We start from the raw sequence: 12,179 nt of genomic DNA, 5'->3' as shown, positions 1-12,179 counted from the left end.
TACCCAAACCCGAATCCTAATTAAATATTTGTTCTACGTCCCAAACTTAAGGGAGATAAATAACTAAACCCAAAACTCGTCTCAAACGAGTTTGGGTATCGCACCTTGTTCCACCAGTGCATTGAAATCAATTTCTTAAATTTGAATAGCTAATCTTCCCCTAATCAATAATTTTTCCCAAACTTTAACAAACATTAGAAATATTAAATTAAAACAATCATGAAAATTTCAAATTACATTTCAAATATTTCAAATATTAAAGTACAAACCAAAATATCAATCTATTAACCAAATAATTAATATTATAAATTATAAAAAAAAATATTCCAAGTTATTAACGAGACATGTTCAGGATGGGTACTTGTGTCTCCATTACCCACCTCGTACCCTTCTTTAAGAATCGGGGAAAACCCTAACCAAGATCTGAATCTAGACAAAGCGGGTTTTCCTAGTCAAACTCGGGGTGAGTTTGGGCGGATACCTGCGGGTAAAGATTTTGTTTCCATATTTAAATATGCCTCTCCATGATTCAGCTTTTAATGTTTCATTCTTGTTTCAAGGGGCTATAACTTGGATGCTTATCTTCATCTTATAAAGGCAACGGACCTCAGAGCTGGTGGTTAAGCCAATAAAACATTTATAATAGAACAACTATTTTGCTAACTAATAGAGGAAAAAAGAGACCTTGGAGAAAATACATATTATCAATTTTGTTGGTTGTGACCATAGAGGATCACATAATAGCATGATTTATGATGATCATACGAGAATTCTAAAAAACTTAAATACTATGATTAGTGTTTTTCATTCAGTTTGCTTCATGATACCTCAAAAGTGATTTGTGTAGTCATTATATTTGTTGCATTATTACTTACACTTGCATATTATTTTGAGGCACCCATTTTGTAATATTTAATTGTGTCATATCTATTTATAATACTAATTTGTTTTTTTAAAAACGTCGGCACAACTTTATTATGATTTATTCTGATAACACAACTTGACTTGAAGAAAAATTCTATGATGTTGAATTAGGGCAATATAATGACCAATAGTGGGCGAGATTTATATAATCAATTGTGGGCGAGATTTAGAATGAGTTAAGAATGGGTGTGTTTATTTTCTCTTCCCTTGAAAGTTTTAAGTTCCGTGTTGGTGGTCTTACAGACTTGAGCTCTAGCTTGATCCTTTCTAGAGTTGCAGTTCTTAGAGGATGGTTTTTCAAGAGATGACTTGTTCTTCTTTTGTGCTATTGTTGCTTTATCTTCCTTTATTTGTGTTTGATTGGTTTCTCTACAGTAGCTTTTGTTACAGCTTGTGCCAATTGTATGCTCCTTTGCACTTTGTTTAGGTTTTTTACTCATTATATTAATATATTATTTTTCTTTAAAAGAAGGTAACAAGAATTTGTTTTATTATAACGAGATAAGTAATATTTTTCTTGTTTGGAAATGGATTTGAATGGAGTCTTGCTGAAAGTCTGGTTGAATGGAGTTTTAAAAGTATTCATGATTGTTTAAAACCCTTTATAAATGTATTCAGTCTCTATAACCATTTTATAATTCTTATTTGCATTATTTTCTAATAGGAATTAATGATATGAAAACAAGGAAAGGACTGGCCCTTGTTGATATTGTAAGAGAAGTGACAATGTGAGTATTGTATATCATGACACTAATGTCCAACTTCCTGGTAATTCATTTTATTGATCTTAGTTAGACTATTGTTGTCACAGGTTTGTATTTAAGATTAAGATACCTCCAGCTGTTCGAGTGCAATTAGTGAATGATTTGGCTGACATAGAGTATGTGTTGCTGCTGCCTACTTTTTTATGCAGTCTTGGAAATTTATTTTTCCACTGATATCAGTTAGCTATGCTCTGAATTGCTCGATGAAATTCAAATATGTTATATCAGTTAGCTATACTCTTTTATAACCTTTGTTTCCCTCCATTATAGAGTTATTAGGATCAAGGAGAGAAGGTTGAATTTTCAGGGCCCCTAATATCTCAAATGCATACAGTTGATGATCTCTTAGAAAGATACGAGCGCCACATTCGGCATACAGTCCGAAGATCACGGTTTCAGAGAGGTATGTGACAGTAATATCAAGATTGTTGCCATAAAAACAAGCACATGTTTGTGCTACTTTCAGTTCTATCTCATCCCCCTAATTTTGTGTCTATAATGTTAACTTATTAAGGAACCATTTTTGACGTGCGATTCTGGGATTGCAGGTATAAGAAACACGGGAATTAGAGTAACAGAAAGAGTAAAATTTTATTCATATGGCACTATAGATGGACATAGATCCTTATTATGTTATGGAACAATGGTTATGAATTAGTAACTAAATTGGTTGAATGTTGTGATTTAAAGGTTATTTTGTCTATGGTTTATAGCTTTCCCTTGGGAAGAATCTTACATGCCTAACACACAAATATATCTGGTGCCTTTTATGGTCCCTTAATTTGTGTTGTTGCTACTTATTTTCTATTGCCTAATCTTAGAAGTTATCAAATATATGCACTACAACACGGAAGGGCTTTAAAAGCGTTTTTTATGGGCTTTAAAAGCGCTTAAAAGCGCTGTGAAAGCCAGCGCTAGTGTAGGTAACAAAAGCGCTTCAGAAAGCGCTCTGGTAGGCCCCCCCTATAAGAGCGCTTTTCTGGAAAAAGCGCTCTGGTAGGCCCCCCCCTATAAGAGCGCTTTTCTGGAAAAAGCGCTCTGGTAGCCCCCCCTATAAGAGCGCTTTTCTGGAAAATGCGCTCTGGTAGCCCCCCTATAAGAGCGCTTTTCCAAAAGCGCTTTCGTATGTTGCGTTTTTTTTTTAATTTTTTATGCTTTTTTATTATTCTTTGGCAGCTCTTTTACTAAGAAGCGCTTTTGTAGGTGGACCTTTAAGAGCGCTTTTTAAAAGCGTTGTCGTTGCTAAATGAGGTATTTTAATGTGCAGCATGTAATTTAATCCTCCCAGTCGACCTGTAATATTTTCGACCTGTAATATGTTTTCAACCTGTAATATTTTCGACCTGTAATATATTTTCGACGATATAATTTCAGCCATCAGTAAGACAATATATATATATATACTAATATAATACCATTATAATATCCAAAATTATATATACATCATTACAACATCAATAATATTATAGTTCAAATCGACACAAATCCTACATGAAAAATTGCTTAATATAAAAGTGACACAAATCCTCTTTGATTTCTTCCAACTTAAGTCTCGGGTACCCAGCAGCACGGAATTCGTCAAGGTACTACAAAACAAAAACATAATATGAATGATATATTTAGTTAAATGTAATAAATTATATGAAATTATCTTAAGTTATAAATTCATACCGTGAGCGGAATCTCTAATTGATTCGCCTAAAGGATTTCTTTCATAAACCTCAAAACAAAGTATCCGTAATCTGAACTGTTTCGCTGTTGCGGACACTACATAGAAAAACAAATAAGATTTTATAGTTGTCTTGTTTTATCAAGTAGCATAAATATTATAAGCAAAATTGTGAAAAATAATGTACCTGCACTTTGATCCAAGTAATGTTGTTTGATTTAGTCCGGGATACCTGTGCGTCCCGTTGACTTCGGAACACTTGTATTGATCTAATTAACAAATATATAAAAGCATGTTTAGATCAATCCCACAAATAAGTAAATATATAAATATACACGAATATTTAGAACGATCCCACTTACAAATCAACGATTTCCTTCATAGCCGGATAATTGGTCCAGTCACCATTTACCGAATTCAGATAATACACGACTTCTCTTATAGGGTTGATAGCAAGCAACAACCAGTGTGCTCTATAAATTAAAACAATAGGTTATATGAAAATTTTGCTATACACAAAAGAAACAGAGATTAGATGAACCAAGAATGAGAAACTAACCCTACTGGTCGGGTATTATACGCCCAAAGATTGAATTGTTGGTGGACATGAATCTATCGACTAAGAGCTGTCTAACTGATTCCGGTTCCGAAGCAATTAACATTCCGCTGCAATGGGCGGAAGACACGAAATGGAATCTGTTAGACAATACAGTCCCGCGCAACACTCTGTCATACAACAACCTTAAATAAAAACATAATAAACATTAGATTATTTTCATTGAAATGTGTAAATAAATTATATTGTGGGACTAATTAAATAATATATCGGATGAGTGAATATTACCGGATGTATGAGTGCATATTACCGACGCCTAGTTGTTCATGCGTAAAAATCTCTTCCAAGTCATCAATTGCAATATGTGACTTGAATTCAATACCGAAGACACTTTCATCCATATTGATTTCACGTAAAGCACCATCCTTCAAATCGGACATATCAACCATTGTTGCGAGCATCGTCTGGTACCGAGCCACCAAAGCACCGCCTTTTTTTGCCGCTATCTTCGGAGGACCAGTGGGTGGTACGCTACGAACTTGCTGCGTCACTTGTTGTGACTCCCGAGCGGATGCCTAAAAATCATATAAGTTAGGTAAAATAAAAAATCATGCAGATTTAGATTCAGATTATATATTAACACTTTAAATGTACCTCTTTTAGTGATGCAACAGACTCCTCCTCCTGTAAAATCCCTTTACCCTTAATTGCGGGTTTTATAGGAGCAGTCTAAAATTAAAATGTAAAACATAATTAATAAACGGTTTAGAATTGACATTCGAAAACTAAATGATTCATAATCGTTTTCAATATACCTCATCAGTAGACAATGACAACCGAAGGTTTCTTGCTTCTTTTCCAAATTCAGGATAATCAGTATCAACTTTCATCCATTGTGGTGAGTCTGCCGGATGTCGCAACTTTCCATCAATAATTCTTTCATCTGCATGCCAAGTCAAGTGTCTTGAATCGGTCTCACTACGATACATGCGTCTAAATCTCAGAATTATAGGAAAATACCATAAGACTTTAGCAGGAGACAACTTTTTCTTATATCGAGGGGCACCACATTTAGGACACTCATTCAACGCTGCATACTCGTTTCGAAACAAAATGCAATCGTTTGGACATGCATGTATCTTATCATAGCTCATGCCAATAGAGGACAACATCTTTTTGGCTTCATACGTTCGATTGGGAAGAACATTATCCTTTGGTAGCATATCTTTCATAAGGGCTAATAACTCTGTGAAACTTTTATCCGACCATCCATTGTCCGCCTTTAAGTTGTACAACTTTAACACCGCAGACAATCTTGTGAATTTTGAACAACCATCATACAACGGTTTCTCTGCATCGCTTACCAACCTCTCAAACATTTTGGGACAATCCGCAAGATCTTCTTCAAGCGCTTCTGCAATCTCTTCGACTCGATCGCACTCGTATGTGTCTGTGCAATCGTCATTTGAAGCATACTTCCTATTACAACTCAACTCAGCATTCCCGTTACTTTTCTCACCATGCATTGTCCAACATGTATAACTTCTATCAATTCCAAACCGTAGTAAATGGGATGCCAACATATTCCCGTCAACCTTACCCCCATAACAGCAACCCAAGCCAGGATAAGGCATTCGAAGCGGGTCTTCGGAGTGCGCAACCGCAAACTCAACGAATTCCCATACCCCTTTCTCGTACTCTTTCGACAATCGGTTTGAATTCATCCATGTCTTATCCATGTCTTAATTAAGCTAAACAAATGCTTCTTGGTTTCTCTATCAGGTACTAAGGAATTCTGTCAAGATAATAAATAGCTATCATCATAATAGAATACCTAATCAAAATACCTAATCAGAATACCCGATTTCTTAAAGAAGACATTACCTTATTTCAAGGTAATATAAGTCCACAAACCAAAAAACTGGTTGAGAGACACTAAATTGATATTAAATAGAACCATAAACAATAAACTATAAGCAGAAAATAACAAACTATAAGCAAGAAGAAAGGGATAGTAACCTGAGTTAGACTTGATGTGGGAGATGGGTAGGTTTGAATCGGCGTTGTACAAGTAGAAACCAGAGACTTCAAAGTAACTGTAAAATTAAACACACACACACGATGCAGTTAAATACAAATATCCACTGTACCAAACAAAAATGAGTATTACTTAATATAATCTAAAAATAAACTATTAGTATTCAGTCCCCTTTAGAGAAATTCAGAAACTATAGCAAAAGAATAACTAATTACCTTTAGAGAAATTCAGAAACTTCTGGAACCACACACCGTAAGCTAATCTGATGTCTCTAGTGATATTCTTTTAAAAAATCTTTAATATCCCCTGAAAAATAATCATCACCCAGATGTTATAGCAATTCTAGATACATAGTACCGCAAATCAAAGTTTAACAACTACTTAGAAACCGGGGCAACAACTACGCATGTCAAAACAACGGCGTGAAAACGACCACAAATCATAGTCGAGTCATACAAATGGAGAAATCAAGGTGGAGCAATTATATCTCATGAGAAAACAACAATTTAGCATGTATTTTCATAACAACCAATAAATTTGAGGAAAACTTGTGTTGAATTCTTTAATACAATATTATTTTATAACCAAATCTAAGATGACTACAAAATTATTTTATAACCGTAAGCTATCAAAATCAAATAATATCAATACAATATATGACTTAATTCCACTTCAAAACATGAGATCAATTCCAACCACCTTTGAATCAATTAACTTAGAAACCGGGAAGCCACTACACCAACCTATTAACACATACTTAAGTTCACTTCAAACATGTCTTACACAACGAACTCGGGCAGCCATGAACATGAACCAAAACCAAAACTCAAAGAGAAGCACAATATCATTCAAGCTCAACAATACACTCTAAAGACATTTTATCAAACATGTAATATGCTTCATTCTCAAATTGCAGTGCAACTGTGCAAGGTAAAGAAAAACAACATCCCTTAGTTGAAACCCTTAAAACTAAACCCATAAATCATTCCCAATCTCTGAACTAAACTAAACTAAACTGATGGATTATATCAAATTTCAACTTGGAATATAAACTAAATATGAAAATAAACTTAATATGAATACATTTGTTTTACTATAGAAATGCTATCAAATTTCTTTCAGGCATTTCATCAAACAAGTTGCAAGCAGAAGTCCAATCTTTGATACCAAAATTTTCACTGAAAAAATAAGTGATAGAAAAATAACAAAAGAAAATGAAGCCTAAAACTCACCGGCGGTGAGGTTCTGGATGAAGACGGAGGAGAAAACGAGTGTAGACGGAGGGACGCCGACGGTGGTGGATGGCACCGATGGTGGTGGACGGAAGGGCGATGGAGGAGGACGAAGATACAGTGAGGGTTTTTCGCGTGCAGAGAACAGAAAACGAAAGAGAGAAAGTGAGAAGCAGTACCCGGTGAGAAGCGTGTTTTTGGTTTTTTAGTAATAAAGGCTACTAAAGCGCTTCTGAAAAGCGCTCTCATAGCCTGGTCTATACCAGCGCTTTTGACTAAAAAGCGCTCTCATTAAACCCCCCTATACCAGCGCTTTGAAAAGCGCTTTAATAGACAACCCTACCAGAGCGCTTTTGAAAAGCGCTCTCATACCCCCCCCCCCCCTTACCAGAGCGCTTTTTAAAAGCGCTCTCATACACCCCCCTACCAGAGCGCTTTTTAAAAGCGCTCTCATACCCCCCCTACCAGAGCGCTTTTTTTGCATCATTTTCCCTTTGTTTATTAATTTTGTTTTTAGCGAACCCTACGAGAGCGCTTTTGCTAAAAGCGCTTTAGTAGCTGCGCTGCTACAGCTTAAATTTGGCGTAGTGATGGTCATATAGGTCTTTCACATGTTTTTTTTAGATATGTCTTTGGTTGTTTGTTTAGATATGTGTTAGGTTTTTTTGGCATTTTGTTTCAAACTAAAATTAAGGTTACCATTTTGTTACTTAACAGGAAGAAATAGGTGAGGTTAAAATAAGTGATGAAGAGGATAATATATCAATAGGTATGCACTTCTACTTGAGTTTAGAGATTCAATAGAGTAATTTTGTGAGATTCAGCATCAGCATGAGGCTTAATGTGATGCTAAAACAATTCATGTCTATTCAAACGATGTTTTACAATGTTCTTCAATAGATTTTTTGAAGTACTAATAGTTTATTCTAATGACTTTGTAATTATTTTGTAGGTGGGGCTGAAAGATTAGTTGTTGATGCAGCTGTTGAACTTGCATCTCATGGTCATAAAGTTCATATTTTTACTGCACATCATGTAAAAACAGATGCTTTGAGGAAACCGTTTCTGTTGATGTTGTCATACCCCAAAATTTTCCCATACTATTTCTCTTATTCAAAAGTCAAAACAAGACACAAAGCTCCAAGATACATTCTCCTAAGCAAAGATCAGAGAATTATGGTTTTGTTATTCTGAAGGGAAATCTATGAATCAATAGCTCCAAGACATCCCATATGGCCCAAGATATCTCACATTACCTCTATGACAAGTATCAAGTCTCAGCTTAAAGGATTGGTCACTCAATTGTTCAGAAAGGCAACTGTCGACTAGGTTAACCTAAAAGTCAACTGTGGTCAAAGTAAAGTCAAAACTCCTGATTTTTTGTCAAAATACTCATATTGAAGTATAATTCACCATTTGATCAAGAATTGATCATGGTTCATCGAGGAAATATCAAAAATCAACAAATCAAAAAGTTTCTAAATTAGGGTTTGTACAGGAGAAAGTCAACTGAACTTTGACTAGCCATAACTCTTACATGGAACATCAGAAATTTTCCATCCAAAGTTCAATTTGAAGGAAATTTGATTCTCTACAATTTTGTCTCTCACATGCCAAGTCTAAAAATGCTTCATTTGATAGATATGGACCAAAACATTATAGGTCCTTTTCAAAAGTCAACAAAAAGTCACTTTTTTCAAAAGGACACACAAGGAGCATGGAAAATAATTTTGATATGAGACCAAAGACACTGGTTAGCGGACTCTCTAAGGTTTCTAAAAAGTCCTAGAACACTCACATACCTCAAAAATTGAGAGAGAAAGGCCTTGTCAAAGTTGAACTATTTTGGAGGGAAAAATGTGAAGAGGAAGGGTTCGAATTGAAAATTTTTGCAAAGGAGCCAAACTTTTAATGATCCAATATTGATCCTCAAGTTATCCAAGGCCCTAAATTTAGTTGCCACGAATTTTTGGATTTCTGTATGATTTTATATGAATTTTTAAATCATGTAAAAGTGATATTAATTTATAAAAATCATGTAAAATTCAAATCTTCGATTAAGGATCTTATTCAATCACCATTTATACCATATATTTAACCCAATTTCGTCCAAGACAAGATTGGTTGGGAAAGATTGAGATGGAATAAATTTTGGAAACCTTTGCAAATCAATTTTTCAATCAAAATTTCCATCACCTAGAAACAAGATTTGATTGGATTCCTCACAATCTTTTAAACCTAAAACCATCTATTATAAGTAAAGAATTGATGCTGATGAAAGGGGGATGATGCACAAGGATTGGAGACCAAAAAATCGTGTGCAAGCTTCCACAAATTCAAAGACTAATCCAAATCGGTTTTGAGGTTTGAGGGAATTCCAGAGGCTTTTGGACACTCAGAAACAATCCTTGGAGGATCAGGAAGCATTCCCAATCAGTCTTGAAGCTCGTGGAGGCCGGAATCACGCACACAAAGCATCACGGTTTGCTCAGTATTTATGGCTTCGATTATGTTAATTCTTGCATCATGAATAAATTGTGATTACATATTCATGTTTAGAACGATATTTGCAAGCTTTCTGGACATTTTGATTTGAGTTTCGATGCAGGGTTGATCTTATGCCATGGTTAGGGTTCCAAAGTTTTGATTTGGGGCTTCTTGAAATAAGCAAAATTAGCCAAAACCAAGGATATGATTGGATTCAGTGAATGATTTAGAGTCGATATATGTATTTGGTTTTGATTTATAGTTCGATTTGCTGAGTTTTAATCTTGCAGGGATTGGCTATGGTCGTTTTCGTAGCCATATGGTAGTTAGTCTGCAGGCAAAAATCCAAGTCCCAATGAGGAAGACGACCTACAGCGCGCGTTGGTGATTTTGAATTTCTGTCTAATACTCTTTTTTTTTATATATTAAACAGTGCGCGTATAATATTGACAACATTGGGAGATGGCACGATTGGCAGCGGCGTTGGCTTGTGGACGATTGAACCTGGGTTCCATTCCCAGGCTGGACTATATGTTTTTTTTCACTTATAAACCTTGCAGATCCAGTGCGTATGGGATGCACACTCTCACCATAGACACTCAGCGCTTCACCAATAGATGGATAGCGCTCCAGATCTAAAGGCTCAGATTGGGCTCCCCATGGTGGACACTCAAGGATGTATAATACCAGATCCAGCTAAGTCCCTTTTTGTTTTATTTTCTTTCTTTATTTACATAACTTGTTTTTTTTATATTTTGCTATTTGATAAAATTCTTTTAAAAAAAAATGATTTCTTTTTAATTGCTTTTTTAAAAAAACACATAAATAAAATAATTATTTTATTTTTATCATTATTAAATAATTTGTTTTATTAGTTTAATTAATTATAATTATTTTATTAATTGATAAAAATATATTAATGTTAGATATTTAATCGAAACTTGTTTTTCACCGATTTAATTAATTAGGCTAAAAAATCAATAATTAATTAAATTGATTATTTATTCTGTTAAACTTAGTCAATTTGTGCCTTAATCAGGGTTTATGAGGATCATGCCTACACTAAGAATTTTCTGTTTCTTTATGCATTTCTTTTCAGGGCAATTATCAGATATCTTCCGACTACGCGCCTCGCCTTCTACGGAGCTAAGTCCTGACTTTTATTTTCCTTTATTTTTCTTTAAATAATTATTTGCCTTTATAAAATTATTATTAGGGTTAAACCCTCGAAAGTCAATGAACTATTTTGCACTCACGTTTGCCTCTTTTGCCATTTTTTAAGGGTTAACCTCGAGGCTACCTTCGACTGCAAACCATATCAGATCAAATCAAAAGCTAAGTTCTATTTTTATTTTTTTAAATATCTATTTTATTTTATTTTGTTTTCTTTATCAAATTAGGGTTAACCCTAATTATCATTCGAATCGATAATGCACTCACCCCCTTCGTATTTTTTTTATTTTCCCACCTTTTCAGGGTTTGTCAACCGCCAAAGCTCAGATAGTCGGTAACCCTAAAACTTTTTACCTCTTCTATTTTTTTGCCTAATTATTACTTATGTCAAACCCGCTGGATTCTTATTCCCTTCCCCATATTCTTATGTATATGCTCCTAGTCTGTATTGATTGGCCTTGAAGGCACTTAAACTGCTTTATATTTTATGTGGTTAGTAATCTTAGGGAGTGCAAGCCTTGAATTAAATTAGCCTCACTAATTATAAGATAATATATTGAATTAGTCACGTGATTGTTGCACCCACGCACACTTTTTGATAACCCCTCTCGTTGCCTGTTGCCTGTTGCCTTTGTTGCCTTGTGTTTTTTGCAGAATAGCCATGTCCCTCGAATACGAGGATACCTCAGCCATGTTGCCTCAATTAAAGATCATGGGTCCCTAATGATGCTGCCTTCGATACACTAAACATGATCTCGACCCTCGGAAGTTGCCTACGAAAGGCTGAGGTATCCTTTGGTTGCCTAAACAAAAAGGCTATTCTGATCCTTCCCTTAGACTACCTGCCTCTCTATGGCATGGGACAGTCTTATGGCGAGCGAACTCTCGATGACCCTTCAACATCCAAATGAAAGGCTTCCTGCCTTCTTATGGCATGGATAGACCCTTTCGCCCTGAAAGGCTAAAAGAACGTTCTTTTCAAATACTAAGGTAATTGCTCCTAATTGCCTTGCTCTGGCTAAAACTTTTTCATATTCTTTCTCATAAACCTTCAATATGGCTACGCTCATTTACGAGCTAAAGTCCGTATTCTCTTCTTCTACATTTCTGAACTCAAAGAGCAAAGCAATTAAGAGCCCATGGAAAACCATGGATGCAAAGGGTGCCTTACACCTTCCCTTTGCATAATTACCCCCCGAACTCAATTTTTATTTAAAAGGTTTTTCCTGTTCTTTTAGCCTTTCTAATTAATTTGGATAAAATAAAAGTCGGTGGCGACTCTTGCTAACCGCGACATTTCGATAAAAAAGTCAGTTCACCGTATTACAGATGTATA

General features: G+C 35.1%; 2 long non-coding RNA genes across 2 annotated transcripts; one reads left to right on the top strand and one right to left on the bottom strand.

Moving 5' to 3' along the window:
• The first annotated feature begins 1,588 nt into the window (after positions 1–1,588).
• LOC131624406 (uncharacterized) lies at positions 1,589–7,954 on the top strand. Its single transcript, XR_009290577.1, has 3 exons — positions 1,589–1,652; positions 1,959–2,091; positions 7,901–7,954. It is a non-coding gene; the product is annotated as an uncharacterized LOC131624406 (long non-coding RNA).
• LOC131624405 (uncharacterized) lies at positions 3,547–3,945 on the bottom strand. The gene is made up of 3 exons (XR_009290576.1): positions 3,917–3,945; positions 3,720–3,830; positions 3,547–3,626 (listed from the first exon to the last, which is right to left on the bottom strand). It is a non-coding gene; the product is annotated as an uncharacterized LOC131624405 (long non-coding RNA).
• Positions 7,955–12,179: the final 4,225 nt, after the last annotated feature.

This window comes from Vicia villosa, unplaced genomic scaffold, assembly GCF_029867415.1.
Source record: "Vicia villosa cultivar HV-30 ecotype Madison, WI unplaced genomic scaffold, Vvil1.0 ctg.000121F_1_1, whole genome shotgun sequence".
Lineage (NCBI taxonomy): Eukaryota > Viridiplantae > Streptophyta > Magnoliopsida > Fabales > Fabaceae > Vicia > Vicia villosa.
The sequence above is the reverse complement of the archived record's forward strand: the minus strand, read 5'-3'. Positions and strand labels throughout refer to the sequence as shown.